Below are 16,450 nucleotides of genomic sequence, written 5' to 3' on the forward strand. Positions count from 1 at the left end.
TAAAAAAAGAAAAAAGATTGCAGCGATTCTGCATGCCCTGATGGGAAAAGCTGGCCAAGATATCATGCAAAGAAAGAAGGATGAAAAACTGTGTGTGATGCTGCTTCAGATACAGACACCTGTCGAGAGAGAGAGAGAGAGAGAGAGAGAGAGAGAGAGAGAGAGAGAGGAACTGCAATAGGACAGACAGAGGATAGGGACAGAGACAGAGCCCGAGAAAGACACCCACATACACACAGAAGTTGGTTTATATAAAACATCTCTGGAAGCATACAGGATAATGCACTCTAGGAGTGAAAATGTGTGGTTAAAGGCAGTGGTTGGCAACAAAACTTTCTCTCCTGTACCTTTTAAATTTTGTATTGCATGTGTGTAGACATATATACGTCAGTCAGCAAATACGAACGAAGTGTCTACTTGTGCACTAAGTACACGGTGGTAACCAACAGACAGCAATCCCTATGCCCTTGCTGGCGGGGAGACAGATAAATAAATAAAATCTGTAGTCATCTAGGCCAGTCATAAGCCTAGGGGAAAAAAATAAGGTCATGGGCTCGGAACAGGTGAAATTTTAGGACAGGTTCCTGTTGAGGAAAGGAAGCGAGAGAGCTAGGCAGGTGGGTCCAGGGCAGCTGCAGAAAGCTGCAACCACGGTGTTTGTGTTCCTGGCGATTTGTCTGAGGATGAGTGTGATGAACGCGGCCGGAGCGCACAGAGGTGGCGAAGCAAGGGCCAACGAGGCTGGAGAGGTGACAGGGAGTCAGGTCACTTGGGTCTTGCAGGACGAAGTCTGGCTTTTGCTCTGGGTGAGATGGGAGCCACTGAGGGCTTGGACGAGAAAAAGCGATGTGACCAGACTTAACACTTCCACGTTCATGGTCTCCCTGGCTTCTGCGTGGAGAGGGGATGCTGGGGGAGACCGCAGAGTCAGGGCGGCCATTTCAGGAAGCTGTTGCGGTGTCCACGAGACGGAACACCGGGCTGCAGTGCCGTGGTGGCGGTGGGCAGAGAGGAGTGCTTGTCCTCTGGGCACATTCTACAGAGCTGACAGGCTCGGAACGTTTTAGAACCTGGGAGCTCCGCCCTTTCAGAACAGCCCCAGAGCTCCGCCCTTTTAGAACAACCTGAGGACCCCGCCCTTTTAGAACGACCCTGAGAGCTCTGCCCCTTTAGAACAGCCCCAGAACTCCGCCCCTTTAGAATAACCAAGGGCTCCGCCCTTTTAAAAACCCTGGGAGCTCCGCCCTTTTAGAACCCCGGGAGCCCCGCCCTTTTAGAACGACACCGCGAGCTCCGCCCCCTTTAGAACAACCCGAGGGCTCTGCCCTTTTAGAACAACCCCAGAGCTCCACCCTTTTAGAAGAATCCCAGGAGCTCCGCCCCTTCTAGAACAGCCCCCGACGCTCTGCCATTTTAAAACAGCACCGGGGCTCCGCCATTTTAAAGCCACCGGGCGCGGAGCAGCGCCTGCTCGTGTCTGATAAACAAAGGAAGTGATAATAACTCCTTGGTAGGGTTGTGCTGCCACGGAAGGGGCTGCGCGTCGTGTCTGACCGGGGGCGATGGCCCAGTCACAGCGACTTCGGAGAAGATGACGTTCGTCCTCCCTGTGCTGAAGGGGTAACTTTGGGGGGGAAGGAGGCAGTGCATGTAAAGTGGTAGGCCCTTGTACCCCATAAGGTGCCACGTCAGCCCAAGTTCCAACGGACGGTTGTGGGGACGGTGACAGAGAAACGCTGCCACCCTCCTCTTGGCCCTAACAGCACAGCGTAAAGGGACAATGGAGCCCCCTCCCCCCGGCCCCTCAGGAGCGCAGAGGGCAGAGACGGGAAGGACAGTGCCGTGGGTCCCGGGAACAGGGACGTGTCAGGCAGGGAGCCCGCTGGAGCTGGCCGGAGGATGGATTGTTTCATGTCACCTCGAAGCGCCTTCCTCGGTGGGACCCGTGGAGGCGGCTCCGGAGGCGCTGGCAGCGGAACGGCAGGAGGCACTGATCCCAGCACAGGTAACGACGCCCCGGGAGGGGGTCTCGGCTCGCGGCTGCACAGGGTCAAGGGCGGGAGCCACGTGGGGAGGCCCCAACAGCCAAGCCCCGGGCGTATCACAGAGCCGGCTGCCCGTGGCCGTAGCCGTGCACGCCAGTCATTCTCCGCAGGCAGGAAGACAGGGCTGTGCCTCGGTCCACAGAAGAGGGGTCCTGTGGAGAAGGAAAGGGCTCACCTGAGCGGAGCGCCCACACCCCAGCATAGACACCTCCTGCCCCCCCACACCCAGATACAGTCAGTCCCAGGCACCCGCAGATATGCACAGAGACACAAAAACCAGCAGAGAGACGTCACACGTGAGCGCAGACACCAAGAAACCATTCGAAAACATGTCTGCACACATAAACACGTGCAGGACGTGATGTATGACCCTAATATCCACCAGTACCGCAGACCCAGTCAGAACTACAAGATGCAAACAGGTGCAGATCCAAAGACACACATGTGCATGTGTGCACACACGCGCACACGCAGGCGCACACACACACCCAGGCATTGCCACACAATGACTAAAAGCTGAAGTTCAACCAGAAATCAGGACGGGAAAAGTAACAAAGGACAATGATGAGAATTCTCCCAGCTCCCAGTGGTCCCCAGCAACGATCCTGTGCGGATCTCTATCTGATGCAATTTGATCTGCACGTAAGCAGTTCTGATTTAGATGATAGATAGAAACCATTTATACAGTTAAACACGGTAGGGGTCTAAACGCTGTTCCCCGCAGAACACCAGATGCGAATAGATGAACATTTGATTGTCCTCACGCCTGTTTCTGACAAGCTAACAGATAAGAAACCATCCCACTGAATTCCCAGAAAACTGGAGACCGCGAATACAGATAGCAACACGCAGGAAAGAGCTAGGATTTATTAAGGCACTTTTCTAAATATTAAAGAGATGGCAGCTGGCTAGGGCTCCTCTCAGCAGACGTTGTAGGCGGGATATCACTTGATAAGATGAACGAGTGGAGGACTACGAGGGAGTTTGCAGGGCCTGGAGCGATGAGGATGACCTCACACAGGCACCGCGTGCTCTGAACGCCGGCATTCCAGACCGGAAGGTCCCGCTGTCTAAAACCGTCTCTTCCCCCTAGCTGCCTGGAACCCCATCAGGGAGTTGTGGAGTCTTCCAGAATTCTTGCTCGAAATATAAATTACACACCTGGAAAGATGTTCGCCGTCACTAGTCATTAGGGAAATGCAAATCAAGCCCACAAGGACACAGAGAAATTTGAACCCTGTGTGTGGCTGGTGGGAATGTAACATAACGCAGGTGCAGCGGAAAATGGTACGGCGGTTCCTCAACAAAATTCAAAGTAGAATTACCATTCGATCCACTAGTCACACTGCTGGGTACACACCCGAAATGAGGGAAAGCAAAGACAGGTATTTGCACATTCATGATCACAGCAGCACTATTCACAACAGCCAAAAAGCGGAGGCAGCCCTAATGTCCATCAGCAGATAACTGAAGACACAAAATGCAGCCTGCATATATGACAACATATTACTCAGGTTTAAAGAGGGAAATTTTGACACATGCTATAACTTGGAGGAACCCTAAGGAAATTACGCTGAGAGACGCATAAACAAGTCATAGAAGGAGAAGTCATGTGTGATTCCATCCATGTGAGGCACCTAAAGATTCAGAGACAGAAAGCAGAAGGGTGGGTGTCAGGGCTCAGAGTGGGGAAAGGAAGTTAACGGGGACAGAGTTTCCGTTGGGGACAATGAGAAGCACTCTGGAGATGGATGTTAACTTGAACGTACTTAGTGTCACAGAACTCTGTGTTGAAATAGAAGGGTGCTTGGGTGGCTCAGTTGGTTGTGTGTCCAACTCTTGATTTCAGCTCAGGTCATGATCTCACAGTTTGAGAGTTCAAGCCCCCAGTTGGGCTCTGCGCTGATAGTGCAGAACCTGCTTGGGATTCTCTCTCTCTCTCTCTCTCTCTCTCTCTCTCTCTCTCTTTCTCTCTCTCTCTCTTTCTCTCTCTCTCTCTCTCTCTCTCTCTCTCTCTCCCCCTCCCCATTCTTATGCATGTACCCATGCTCACTCCATCACTCTCAAAATATATAAATAAACATTTAAAAACAGTTGAAATAAGGGCGCCTGGGTGGTTCAGTCAGTTGGCTCATGTCATGATCTTACGGTTCGTGAGTTCGAGCCCTGAGTTGGGATCTTATCATGACCGCTCAGAGCCTGGAACCTGCTTCAGAGTCTTTGTCTCCTTCTCTCTCTGCCCCTCCTCTGCTCATGCTCTGTTTCTGTCTTTCAGAAATTTAAAAAAATTTTTAAAAAACATTAAAACTTAAAAAAAACCAGTTGAAATAGAAAACTTACATTGTATATATTTAACTGTGATAATCCAAGTAGACTGCATTATGAATTCCTGAAAATACTTCCTCTCAACAGAATCATAAGGATTAATTAGTCTGCAGCCAGCAGAAAGGAAGACCCTCCCCCCGGAGGAAAGGAGGGAAGCCTTAGAAATGTCATCACAGAAGAGTCCCTGCAGTGATAGAGGACATCTCATATCACCGTGAGTACCCCTCAAACTTGCCTCCTCTCCCCATCAAAGCTGGTCTGCCCCTCTATTCCAACACCTCATGGTCATCTTTACCTGAACAAGGTGGCCGGGTCTACCAGTAGGGCTCTTCTTTCTAGTCCCACTGTTCGCTCCCAACAAGATCCTAAATCCAGGAAGGGTAAAGGGAGAAAACAGCCAGCCTAAGAGAACCCGGGCGCCTACATATGCTAAAGAACGACCAACACACGGCATGTCATTTCTGCAGTAAGAATTTTACATCGGTTCTGTATACTCGGGCGCAGCCAGTTGGGTCACTAAGACAGATAAGGAGATGAGAAGAGGCGCAATTTAAAAAATTTCCCCCCCACACACAGCTAGCAAGTGGCCCAGCCAGGCCTCGAGCACCAGAGCATTCAGCTCCCACACTCCGAAGCCCACGTCGTTAGCCAGCTCTCCTGATTCCTCAGAGCAGAGGCATCCCATGAGATAGTTCTAGCATTTATAAACAATTATATATTGGCCCAAGCAAAACACCTCAAACCACGTAAAAAGTCAATGTCGTTTACTTGGTGCTAGAATTTTATGAGGGCTTCTCCACTGATGGGTATTTTGTTGTCCTCCTCAGCATTTGACAATATCTAGGGAGGTTTGGGGTGCACACGCGACTGGCATCTAGCAAGGAGAGGCCAGAGATGCCGTGAAACATTCTAACACCTCCCCTCCACGAAGAATTATCTGGACCAGAATGTCACTAGGGCCGAGGTTGGGAACCCCTGAAATCAGTTGTATCAATGGTGTGCGAGAACTTTGCTGTGTGTCTCCCTCCTTCCTCGCCTTTGCTTTCCCTCCTTGTCTGTTCCCGAGGACATCTGCACACTTACCCAAAAAGAAAAACATCCGCACAGGCGAATTCACTGAACATTTACTTATGTTGCCGTATTCTAAATGCTCGTCAGAGCTTCGGATCAAGCACACGCCGAGTGGGCATGACTGTCAAGAAGAAAGTCTATGTTTAAGGGGAAGACCAATCATTCAAAACACACGAGTTGGTAGACACAGTTTTCCAAACATGTAAACTATGTAGACATCACAGTGATTATCAGCGTGTTCTAAAGGTGTATGTTAAACCCTTAAACTCAGTGACTCTTGTCAGATTGGCCTGGAGACCTAATCAGAGCTTAGGGAGCATGGTGGACACATTTGAAGGTGGCCCCTGTGATGCCCACGTTCTGGCATTCACACCCTTGCATTAACCCCTTTCCTTCGGCATGGGCGAGATGGTGACCTGCTTCTAAACAACAATGTGGCAAAGGTGATGGCCACCCCTTCCATAGCTGCAGTACAGTGTGTAAGACTCCATCTTGCCCCCCGACCCACCAGAGACTCTTCTCTGTGGCTGGATGAAGGACTTGGCCGTGTCCGAGAGGTTCATGTGGAAGGCACTTCGGGTTAGAAGCTGAGGCCAGCCTCTCAGCCAGAGCCAGCAAGAAACCGAGAGAGAAACAGACTCAAGCTCCAGTACCAAGGAACTGAATGCCACCAACGAGCACACACACGGTGACATGAGTCCCTTTCCAGCTGAGCCTCTAGTCTAGCTGATACCCCAATTGCAACCTCATGAGATCGTGAGCGAAGGACCACCTCCATCGCTCCTGCATCCCCGACCCCCCAGAAAGCACGAGGGATTTGGGGAGGACTTTAATCCTCTCCACTCGGTGTGGTCATTTGTCCTACAGTGACAGAAAACAGGAACTCATAAAGTGCCTCTCCGTGCCCTCTAAGCCCTGCCTGTGGTACAGAACCTTCCAGCAACAAGGCCGTCTTCCTCGGCTCTGAACCCCGGGAGATGAGAAGCCTTGGAGCCACTGCTCCGGCCGAGCCGCCCCAAGATTTACGAAGGACTCCAACTTCCATTAGGCGGCAGAAGGCGCTGGGTGTCTCTGCTTGTGTTTAGAAGTCCATTTGTTTCTATTCGTTGTCAGCAGTTTGCATAAGTGAGTGGTTTTATTTCTTGTGAGCGAGAAGGAAAAACGCACGAGTTACCCCAGCAGTGGGAGATTTGTCAAATAAAGCTTTTAATAATGGGGCTGTTTGACAGTTTTATAGTTCTTCAACTTGCCGGCCATTTGAAGGTGGTAGGTTTTCAATAAAAATTAAGTCCTTTTCCAAGAGAAACTCGGTCCCCTGTTATTTTAAAACAACTAGTCCAGGGTGCACTGAAGCACCTTAATTCCTCTACCGAAAGTAAATCTCCCTCCTTTTCCGTATTAATAACTTGGGCAATCCATCAGCCTGAGACGGACTGTGAGCTTTCGCACCAGTATATCCAGGTGGCCTGATGAACCACATCCGTAACTAGACTTGCCGGGTGATCATTAGGCTGTTCCTGAAAATAAATGGCCTGGCCTTGTCCGCGGCTTACGTGAGCACCCCGGGAGGGGCCGGCGGCCTGGACTTCACTCTTTCTTCTCCTCGGATCCTTCTGAATTTCTTCTGGGTCTCAGGCAGTGTTTCAGAGGCTAGCCTCTGCGGAGGGAAGTAGCACATGGAAAGAACCCGGGATCTGAAGACCTTGGTTCTAGAACGAGCTCCATCACCCCCTGTGTGTGTTTCTGCTGGGTTCATCCTTTGACTTCTCAGACTTTTAGCTGTTCTGTTTGTTGGGGGAGGAGAGGAAGTTAGAAATCCAGGGGTGAAACCCTGACACGGTGAGCCACGGGAGCGGTCAGGGATACGTATCTAATCCCTCTGAATTTGCTTGTCTGAAAAATATATTGATGGTTTCTAGCAGTTCTGAGAGGCCCAGAAAGGTTTGTCTCTGGAAATGACTGAGCCAGGTTCTCCTGGTCCTCACCAAGTCCTCATTCAATGCAAGTGCCCTCTTATCGTTATTATTATCACTCTTATTACTCTTATGTCACATATTACTTACCGCTCTTGTTAGTTATCACTCTTAGGTCATTATGGTCACAGCCAAGAAAAAAGGTTTTTAAGCCCCTGCTTTGCCAAGACCTGTTCTCTCTGCCCCTGTCAGAGACAGTATCCAGCGTCGCATGGGTCCTGTGTTGGGTCCCATGGGTCCGTACAATAAATGACCTTTCTGAATCCAGTGCTGCCCCAGACCCAGGACAGATGGCCCCAAGAAACAGTTGGCTCCAAAGCTGAAGACTCAGTAGTGGGAAGGGTTAGCAAAAGGGTGATCGCTTTTCATGACAAGCCCAATCGGTAATTTGGACTGTTTTGTAGTATGCATCTTCCACTTTGAATAGAACTGTGCTTTTTAGGGTGCCTGGGTGGGTCAGTCAGTTAAGCACCTGACTTTGGCTCAGGTCATGATCTCGCAGTTCTTGGGTTTGAGTTCTGCGTCGGACTCTGTGCTGACAGCTCAGAGCCTGGAGCCTGCTTTGGATTTTGTCTCCCTCTCTGCCTCTCCCCTGCTTGTGCTCTTTCTCTTTAAAAAAAAAAAATTTAAGCTGTGCTTTTTATTATGAACACAAAAGAACAAAGAGAGATAAAAGGGTATGTGCCTCAAGTGACTGGAGAGATGGCAGCTGGTACTCGCATTGGCCCGGGGCTGGCCCTTCTGGACCTTCACCTGCATCTCTCACCAAGTCTGAGCTTCCCTCACCTCCCAGGCCTGCCAAACCAGGAGCGGTGACCACACAGAGGTTCCCCAGGCCTGGTTTGCCGAAAGGAAGACTATGTCCAAGCCCTCTCTTCTCTAAGGTCCCAAAGGCATGGGGCATGGAGCCCTCATGTCCTACAGCATCCAGGGCTCCTGTCTCCCAAGTGCCCCTACCAAAGGTGTAATTGTCACTGTCATTTCTTATTCTTCCTCATCATCTCCACCACCCTCCTGCTTATCAGGTACTCTCCTTGATAAACCCCACCCCCAGCACGGATCCCTCTGTCTGTGCTCAGCAACCGCTCATCTTCTTCATTCAGTGCATTCAGACCATTGACTATGCTCCGTTCTTAGCACTTAACTTTCTGGCCTGAAAATGCAGAATCTCTGTAGTCTTACTCTGTTAAAATAGCTTCTTGCGTTGAAGTTTCTCAATCTCCTGCATGTTTTGGGAACACGGGGACCCTTCACCAGGGGCTTTTCTGACCTCAGCCACACCTTTCTCTGTTTGCAGGTCTCCTGGCCCCCCTCTCTCCATGACCGCTCTGTCTGCCCGTGAGTTAGCTCTGCCCACTGTCTCTGCTCTGGCAGGGGGACCTGCTTGGAACAATATGGTTCCATTATGCTCGCTCTCTGTCATTCCTTCCTGGAATTTAATTGGATTTTTCTCTCCCCTTTGTTAGTCGAAAGCACATAATAAAAATCTCCCCGAGTGCAGTCACTTTCCATCGGCACTGTTCCAACCTGTGTCACGATGGGGCTTGATAGAAAAGGGGCTCTCTCCCACTCCACATAGGAAATAAATATTTGACTTGCAACGGAGACTTTATTTATGGAATGGATTAACTCCTTACAACTCTCCAGAGGGGATGGGAAGAGGAGGCCTCCAGCTCCTCACTTACGGTGGAGACCAATCCATCAGCCACTTCAGCAAAGGAACCCCGCTCGTGAGATTGTTTGGGGATTCCAGCAGGGCAGACTTTCATAAAGTGCAGTCCACAAGCGACCTCAGTCTGAATTTCCCAGGGGGCCTGATGAAAATTCAGATTTCTATACCCAGCCTCAGGCTTGGTAGGTGGGGACAGTCTCTGGGGGCTCCAACCTGAGAGCCCATTGCTTTGCACCATGAGGCCACGCGTCCCCAGTTTCCCTGTGCATCCGTCAGGCTGCTTGGGGAGAGGGAAGTGAAGGCCCCAAAGTTGGTTTTGATGGATGAATTGAAGAAGGAATGGTTGTGTGCCACCTGACGCCTTATAGCGCCAGAAGCAGGCAGGAAGACATTGCTCCCGCCTGGATAACCTCCCGATTTAATGTGCCTTTATTTCTCTCTTGTCTTCATGGTACTCCAGACCCTATGTCTTGAGGGTGAATTTTGAAAAACCTTTCCCACTATGCAGAAGCCTTCTCAAAAGTCGGACATCAGGGGCACATGGGTGGCTCCGTCAGTTAAGCATCTGACTCCTGATTTCGGCTCAGGTCATGATCTCGTGGTTCTTGGTTTTGGGCCCTTCCTCGGCCTCTGCGCTGACAGCACAGAACCTGCTTGGGATTCTCTCTCTCTGCCCCTCCTCTGTTCACAAGAGCCCACATGCATACTCTCTGTCTCTGAAAATTTTAAAATAAATGGGGCGCCTTGGTGGCTCAATCGATTAAGCATCGGACTTTGGCTCAGGTCATGATCTCATGGTTCATGGGTTCGAGCCTTGCATCAGGCTCTGTGCTGACATCTAGCTCAGAGTCTGGAGCCTATTTCAGATTCTGTGTCTCCCTCTCTCTGAACCTCCCCTGATGGTGCTGTCTTTCTCTGTCTCTCAGAAATAAATAAAAAACATTAAAAAAAATAAAATAAGCATTAAAAAAAGTTGGACACCAGGCTAAGGGAAACAATGTAGTGGTTTCGGGTTTTCTTAAATATATATTTGTTATATATAGATGTGTGTGTGTGTGTTCACACATCTGTATATAAATAAAAACATCAGTTCTCAAGTATTTAATCAATACATGCATCATTCAGATGCATCATCTCAGCCATGATTCATGTTGATCTAAAGCCAAAAGGTACCCTGCATTTTCAAATAGAAGAACCTACTTCAGGAGAAGTCAGGACTAGCAAAAGAAACCACAAGATAGAAAGTTGATGAAAACAACTCAGAATGAGCCAGAGTCTTTAAATTCCTGGGAGGGGGGAAAACAGGTCCTTTTCGAACAGTTGGCTATTCTCCAGCACCACCTTTAGGGCTGCGTAGGTGTAGTCATGGTGTGATCTGAGAAATCCCAGAGAGGGCTCTCTGCCCGGATGGTTCTGGAATGCTTGACGTTGTCAGACTTCCACTCATGGGTGGGCCTTCCTTGGGGAGTAAAAAGTTAGAAATATTTTATGGCTGTTCACATACATGTCCTTGGCTTCCCAACAGGGTGTCATACCATTTGTGATACTTTTCTACGGCTGTTGTGACAAAGTACTACCAGCTTCGTAGCTTAAAGACACAAATTTATCATCTCACGTTTTACAGACAGCTGGCCCGGGTCTCATGGGGCCAAGATCAAGGTATTAGCAGGACTTATTGCTACAGGAGGCTCAAAGGGAAAATCCACGTTCTTGCTTTCTTTCAGCTTCTAGAGGCCACCTACATTCCTTGCCTAGTGGCCAGCATCTCCTTCCATCTTCAAAGCCAGCTGGACCCACACTCTTTTCTTTCTCAGACCCCCCCCCTTCTGCTCTCTTTCAATTTTAAAGACACTTGTGATTACATTGGGCCCACCCAGATAATCCAGGATGATCTCCCCATTTTATGGTCTGCTGCCTGGCAACCTTAATTTCATCTCTAACCTTATTCCTCTTTGCCATAGAAGGGACCATATATATGCACAGACCCATCCTCAAGGGCCCCACACCACTTACCGATTTCCACATCTAGGAACATAAATGGAATCCCTTCGCTACAAGCTTGGCATCTCCATTATCATCAGTTTTGAATGCATTTCAGGACTCGGTACCAAATAGCATCTGTCACAGGTGGGGTCCCGCGTAGCAGAGTCTGAGATGGGCATCAGGGAGCATGACACTTACCCGCGGGGACTTCAGGGAACAAGCCCTCCGGAAGAGGTGGCGGAAGGAATCAAACTTTGGACAGAGGGAAACCGAACGCTGCCAAGGCCCAACCAAGACCCCAGGTAATTCCACTCTGGAGCTGGGATGTCCGCTGGTTTGTCCCAAGCTAGGGAGGCCACCAGCCTTTCTGTCCTCGCACGAATTGGGTGCTGGTGAGGGTGACCTGACGGTGCTCTGGGCTGAAACAGGTTTTTTCATCCTCAAAGAAGATGGCCTCCAGTGAAACAAGACTTCATCTCACGGGGGCCTCGGAACGGTTTATCACAGCATCTGCACAGACCTCGAAAAGATAAAATGCAGCTTAATGAGCACTGAATACAAAATGCTGTACTGAATCACTTCCTGATGGGACCCCTCAGCCTCTCTCATTAACCTCAGCGCCGCCGCTCCTGGCCCTCGATACCGCGCAGGCTCAGCCCTGCTGCTCTCGAGTTCCCAAGAGCCACAAACGTTTTTATTGACCTGATCGGTGCCTTGCACATTTTTTCAGAACTCCATCTGTATCTCAGGTTTTCCTCAGATTTTCTGGAGGCTTCTCCCTTCTCTGTCTGGTCCTCTTCTGCTTTTTGCAGTGGAGACCCGATTACACCACTTGGTTCCTGTATTTTAATTTTTTTTTTCAAACTGACATGGAAAGCGTGGCCTGCCTTTTCCGAAGCAACACAGGCAGCTCTGAACCACGACCGATGCAGGTTAAGCTCTGCTAAACTCCATGACACGAGGATTATAAATTAAAGGTCAACCCGTTCATTCCCTCACGCGGTTGCTATTGAAAAAGCCCTGGAAATTCAGATGAATTGGAATCAATGTCAAGGCTACAGAAGAAACACCAGCGTCAGAATAAAGGCTTGTTTGCCAGAGTGTACTTAGAGAGAACCTGACCCGGGCGATTCCTCGCCGCCCCAGGGTCTCCTTCATCAGACATTTGGTCATCAAGACCCCCCACCCCACGTCTCACCCCCAGCTGGTGGCCCAAACGTGGGACAGGCAGGGTCCGATTGACTTGGGGAATTCAGCAAAGCTTTACTGAGAAGTAAGTTTCCATCTCCCTGCGGCGGCTGTGCTCAGAGTGACAAAGGACTGACCCCCAGGTCGACAGCCAAGAAGGGGTACAGCCCCTGTTAGCACCAGAAAACACTAACGAGGACCAAGGCGCTGCTGAGACCAGAGGTGCTCAGCCATCCTGGGCTAGGTTGTTTGAGACGCCACATAGTCCCTGCTAGGAGCACACTGCCGACGTGCTCTTCCGTGTGCACTTTGCAAAACACCAGCTCGTGCCTTATCTCATTTTGGCTCCTCGACTGCCCTGTTGTGTAGGTAGAACAGGAATCACTATTCGTACGGCAATTTTGTTTCTTTGTGCTAGACGACACACACACAATGTGCACACTTCGGTGCACAGTGCCGCCACGAGGTGCCAGGCCATCCAGGGAGAGTGGAGACACATACAGACCAAAAAACCCAGGTCTGATTCTCAGACCATCACAAACACATCAGGAAACCGCAGCATGGTGGGAAGTGGCACCCTTCCTTTCCCCACAAAGGCTTCTTTCAGTCTTAAGCATCTACCTCTCCTGGAACCGAAGCTTGCGGTCAGTCTCCCCTCCTTCCTCGGATTCAACGCTACCACTTCTCCTGATGCAGGCTTTTATCCCACCTGGGCTGTGATGCAGAGCTGATTGTGTTCCTGGAAGCCAAAGCAAGCAAAACTCACTTTCCCTGGATCTTTTAAAGCCCCTTCTGTCCCCACCTCCTCCTTCTCTGACCCTGGAGACACATTTGTCCCTCCATCTGAGGCCACTGGAGTGAACAGTGAGTGAAGCAAACACAGGCAGCCAGGCTCTCTCTTGGCCATACTGTCAACTCAGGGAATAACATCCTTGTGCTGCTGTCCCAATGAGCCACCCCCCCACCAGGGACAAGGATGGAGAAGAAGAAAGAGGGACCCTTTCCATCCACACATGTTTACTGTCGAAAATGCAGGAAACTCAGAAAACCGGGAAAGACACCGATACCCTCATTAATCGGCAGTGATCGCTATTAATATTTTGCTGTGGTGCCTTCTAACTCAAAACTGTTTAAATGAAACAGGAGTCATACTATGCACAGACTTTCATCTTGCTTTTCTACACTTAATTCTTTTAAAATCTTCCTCATCTTTTCTCTAAAAGGGGATTTGGTTAGGGCCCACTGAGGGAGTGGAGGGTAAAACTTGAATTTGGGAAGGGGACAAGAGATCAGGTTGTCCATCAAGAGCTTTGTCATTTGAGGTGTAGCGTTTGAATTTCATTTCATGAAACCCTTGAGAGAATTTTAAGGAGGGCATATCATGACCTTCAGAACATTTTTATTTTCAAGTTTTTAATTCCAGTTAATTAACACATAGTGTTATATTAGTTTCAGGTGTACAATATAGTGATTCAACAATTCTGTACATTCTGTACATCACTCAGAGCTCATTATGACCAGTGCACTCCTTAACCCCAACCCCCTGTTTCACCCAACCTGCACCCACTTCCCCCAAGTCACCATCAGTTTGTCCTCTATAGTTAAGAGTCTGGGGTTTTTTATCTGTCTCCCTTTTTTCTTTGTTTTGTTTCTCAGACTCCACATATTAGTGAAATCCTACTGTATTTGTCTTCCTCTCATTGACTTATTTCAGTTTGTATTATACCTTCTGGGTCCATCCGTGTGGCTGCAAATGGCAAGAGTTCATTCTTTTTTATGGCTGAGTAATATTCCATTGTATAGAGCCCATAAATGAACCCACAATTATACAGGCAATTAATCTTTGACAGAAGAGGCAAGAATATACAATGGGGAAAAGATAGTTTCTTCAACAAACAGCACTGGGAAAACTAGACAGCCACATGAAAAAGAATGAAACGGGACCGCTTCCTTCCTCCATACACAAAAATAAACTCAAAATGGATTAAAGACCTAAATGTGAGACCTGAAGCCATAAAAATCCTAGAAGAGCGCACAGGCAGGAATTTCTCTGACATTGGCCACAGCAACATCTTTCTAGATATGTCTCCTGAGGCAAGGGAAACAAAAGCAAAAATAAATATTGGATCTCCAGAACATTTTTAAAGATAGCTTTAGCTGCTACGAAGAACAGACTCGGAAAGGGAGCTCTGAGAACAGAGGCAGAGGGCCCGTAAGAAGGCTCTTGAACTAGCTAACTGGTTAACTGTTAAAACATACACAAGCCAAACTCTACTTAGACAACATCCCTGGATTTGCTGGGTCAGACTCCATCCTTCCCGCCTCTAGTGTGGTATGTCAGGCCGGCCTTCCCTGCCGCAATCATTCTCCACCCACCCTGGGCCGTGAACAAGGGGCCCAACAAGATCACACACGTCCACACGCTGCCCGAGACCCAGGGACAAGTTCCAGGCATATAGCAGTCTACATTCAAATTTGGGGGGAAATGTAACTTGAAAATGGCTCTGTCCTGCCAGTATGGGCATTTTCCATTGCTCAAAGTAAACGCAACATCTCGGACTGTGGTAGGAAAGAAAAAAAACAACATCTCAAGCAACCTTGCTATTCGTGTATGTGACAACATCCCTCCTGACCTTGTAACATGGGACCACTTTAATCAGACTGCATGTTTGTGCGTTACCATATGTGGGAGACAGAGAAGTAAAAAATACATTAAAAACCACACCACATGGTGTTCAGGGCTTGGTTCATTGGGTACGAACCCAACTGAGCGATGCCGGCTGGAATAAAGTTGCTTCCTAGAAAGAAAAGCCTCAGTATCATGACTGTGCGACAATCCTGGCCACAAGACTGCAGCCAGTGTAACTTCACTGTACCTAGAAATTCTCCAAGACTGGGGGGGGAGTATCAGCCTAGCATCTGCACCGCTTGTGCAGATGGTCCTCCAAAATGGTCCCTCCAAAAGAAACATAAGGACTGTCCATAAAGCACATGTTATTTTTAAAAAATTTTTTCTAATATTTTATTTATTTTTTTAATTTGTTTATTCCTCTGCTGCAAGTATTTCTTTTTTTTTTTTTAATGTTTTTTTATTTATTTTTGAGACAGAGACAGCACAAGCAGGAAAGGGTCAGAGAGAGAGGGAGATACAGAATCTGAAGCAGGCTCCAGGCTCTGAGCTGTCAGCACAGAGCCTGATGCGGGACTCGAACCCACAAACCGTGAGATCATGACCTGAGCCAAAGCCAGATGCTCAATTGACTGAGCCATCCAAGCACCCCAGTAAAGCGCCTTTTAAACTCCTCCCCAAAAACAAAAACTGATTGCCACCCCCGAATTGGCACTTCCGTTAGGATTTCAAAAATAAGCTCCAGAATTCACCTCAATACACTAGTGAGAACACGAAGCAAGCTCAGTTGTTCTCCGGAGCATCTTTGTGCATGATTGGCTTGCACCACGTCTGGAAAACATCAACGCAACCTGCTTCGTGCTGGTTGTCCTGGGTTCAGCCCAAACGAGCCATGCATCCACCCATGATGAGGAAAGCCCAATGAGCCCCTTCTCTTTGAGCATCTACAACACAGCTTCTCTTTCCAAGTCCAGAAATCCCAGAGGCAACCGGGAATGACATTTCCATTTCTCCTCCACACGCAGTTCCTTTTGGTCCCGTGCTGCCTTGCTGCTCGGTCCTGTGAAATCCTCTCCACCACTCCACAGCCTTCATCTTTAGTGTCAACCGTTATTTACCCTGTTGGAAGGATTTTACAAGTATTATCTCATCCAGCCCTTGCCATAATGGAGAAGCACAGCTGCGGGGGACCAGCCCACGCACCAGAGTCCAAGGGTCTCTGAGTAGGGGGTTGGTGTCGGCGAAATAGCTGTAAGAAAGAACACAGACAACATGAATGGTGGAAGAGACCACACTTTACTGTGAAGCTTGGTGTCTTATATACCATAGGGGATTACATCTTTCTTTTAATGATTACATTGTTTTCAACTTCTTAGGAATCACATGTTTCAGAATAGATCATTGTTTTCACGGAAGAGAGAACAGAAAGTTAAAGACAGAAATGGAGTACAATACAGAGGATCAAAAAACATAATTCACCACTAAAAATACATCAGCAGGAGTCTTATTTTGCATACATAGTGTAATATTAACTGAGGCTTATGACAAGGCTATTTTTCTTTAA

At 48.7% G+C, this 16,450-nt stretch overlaps 1 long non-coding RNA gene across 1 annotated transcript in view; it reads left to right on the plus strand.

Moving 5' to 3' along the window:
- The first annotated feature begins 1,485 nt into the window (after positions 1-1,485).
- LOC115300387 overlaps positions 1,486-16,450 on the plus strand; it is a 44,083-nt gene continuing 29,118 nt past the window's right edge. The window contains exons 1-3 of the long non-coding RNA XR_003912630.1: positions 1,486-1,620; positions 1,926-2,005; positions 4,458-4,584. This is a non-coding gene — a long non-coding RNA (uncharacterized LOC115300387). The remainder of the gene's footprint in view (positions 1,621-1,925; positions 2,006-4,457; positions 4,585-16,450) is intronic.

The sequence above is a fragment of the Suricata suricatta genome, chromosome 8 (genome assembly GCF_006229205.1).
Source record: "Suricata suricatta isolate VVHF042 chromosome 8, meerkat_22Aug2017_6uvM2_HiC, whole genome shotgun sequence".
NCBI classification, from domain to species: Eukaryota; Metazoa; Chordata; class Mammalia; order Carnivora; family Herpestidae; genus Suricata; species Suricata suricatta.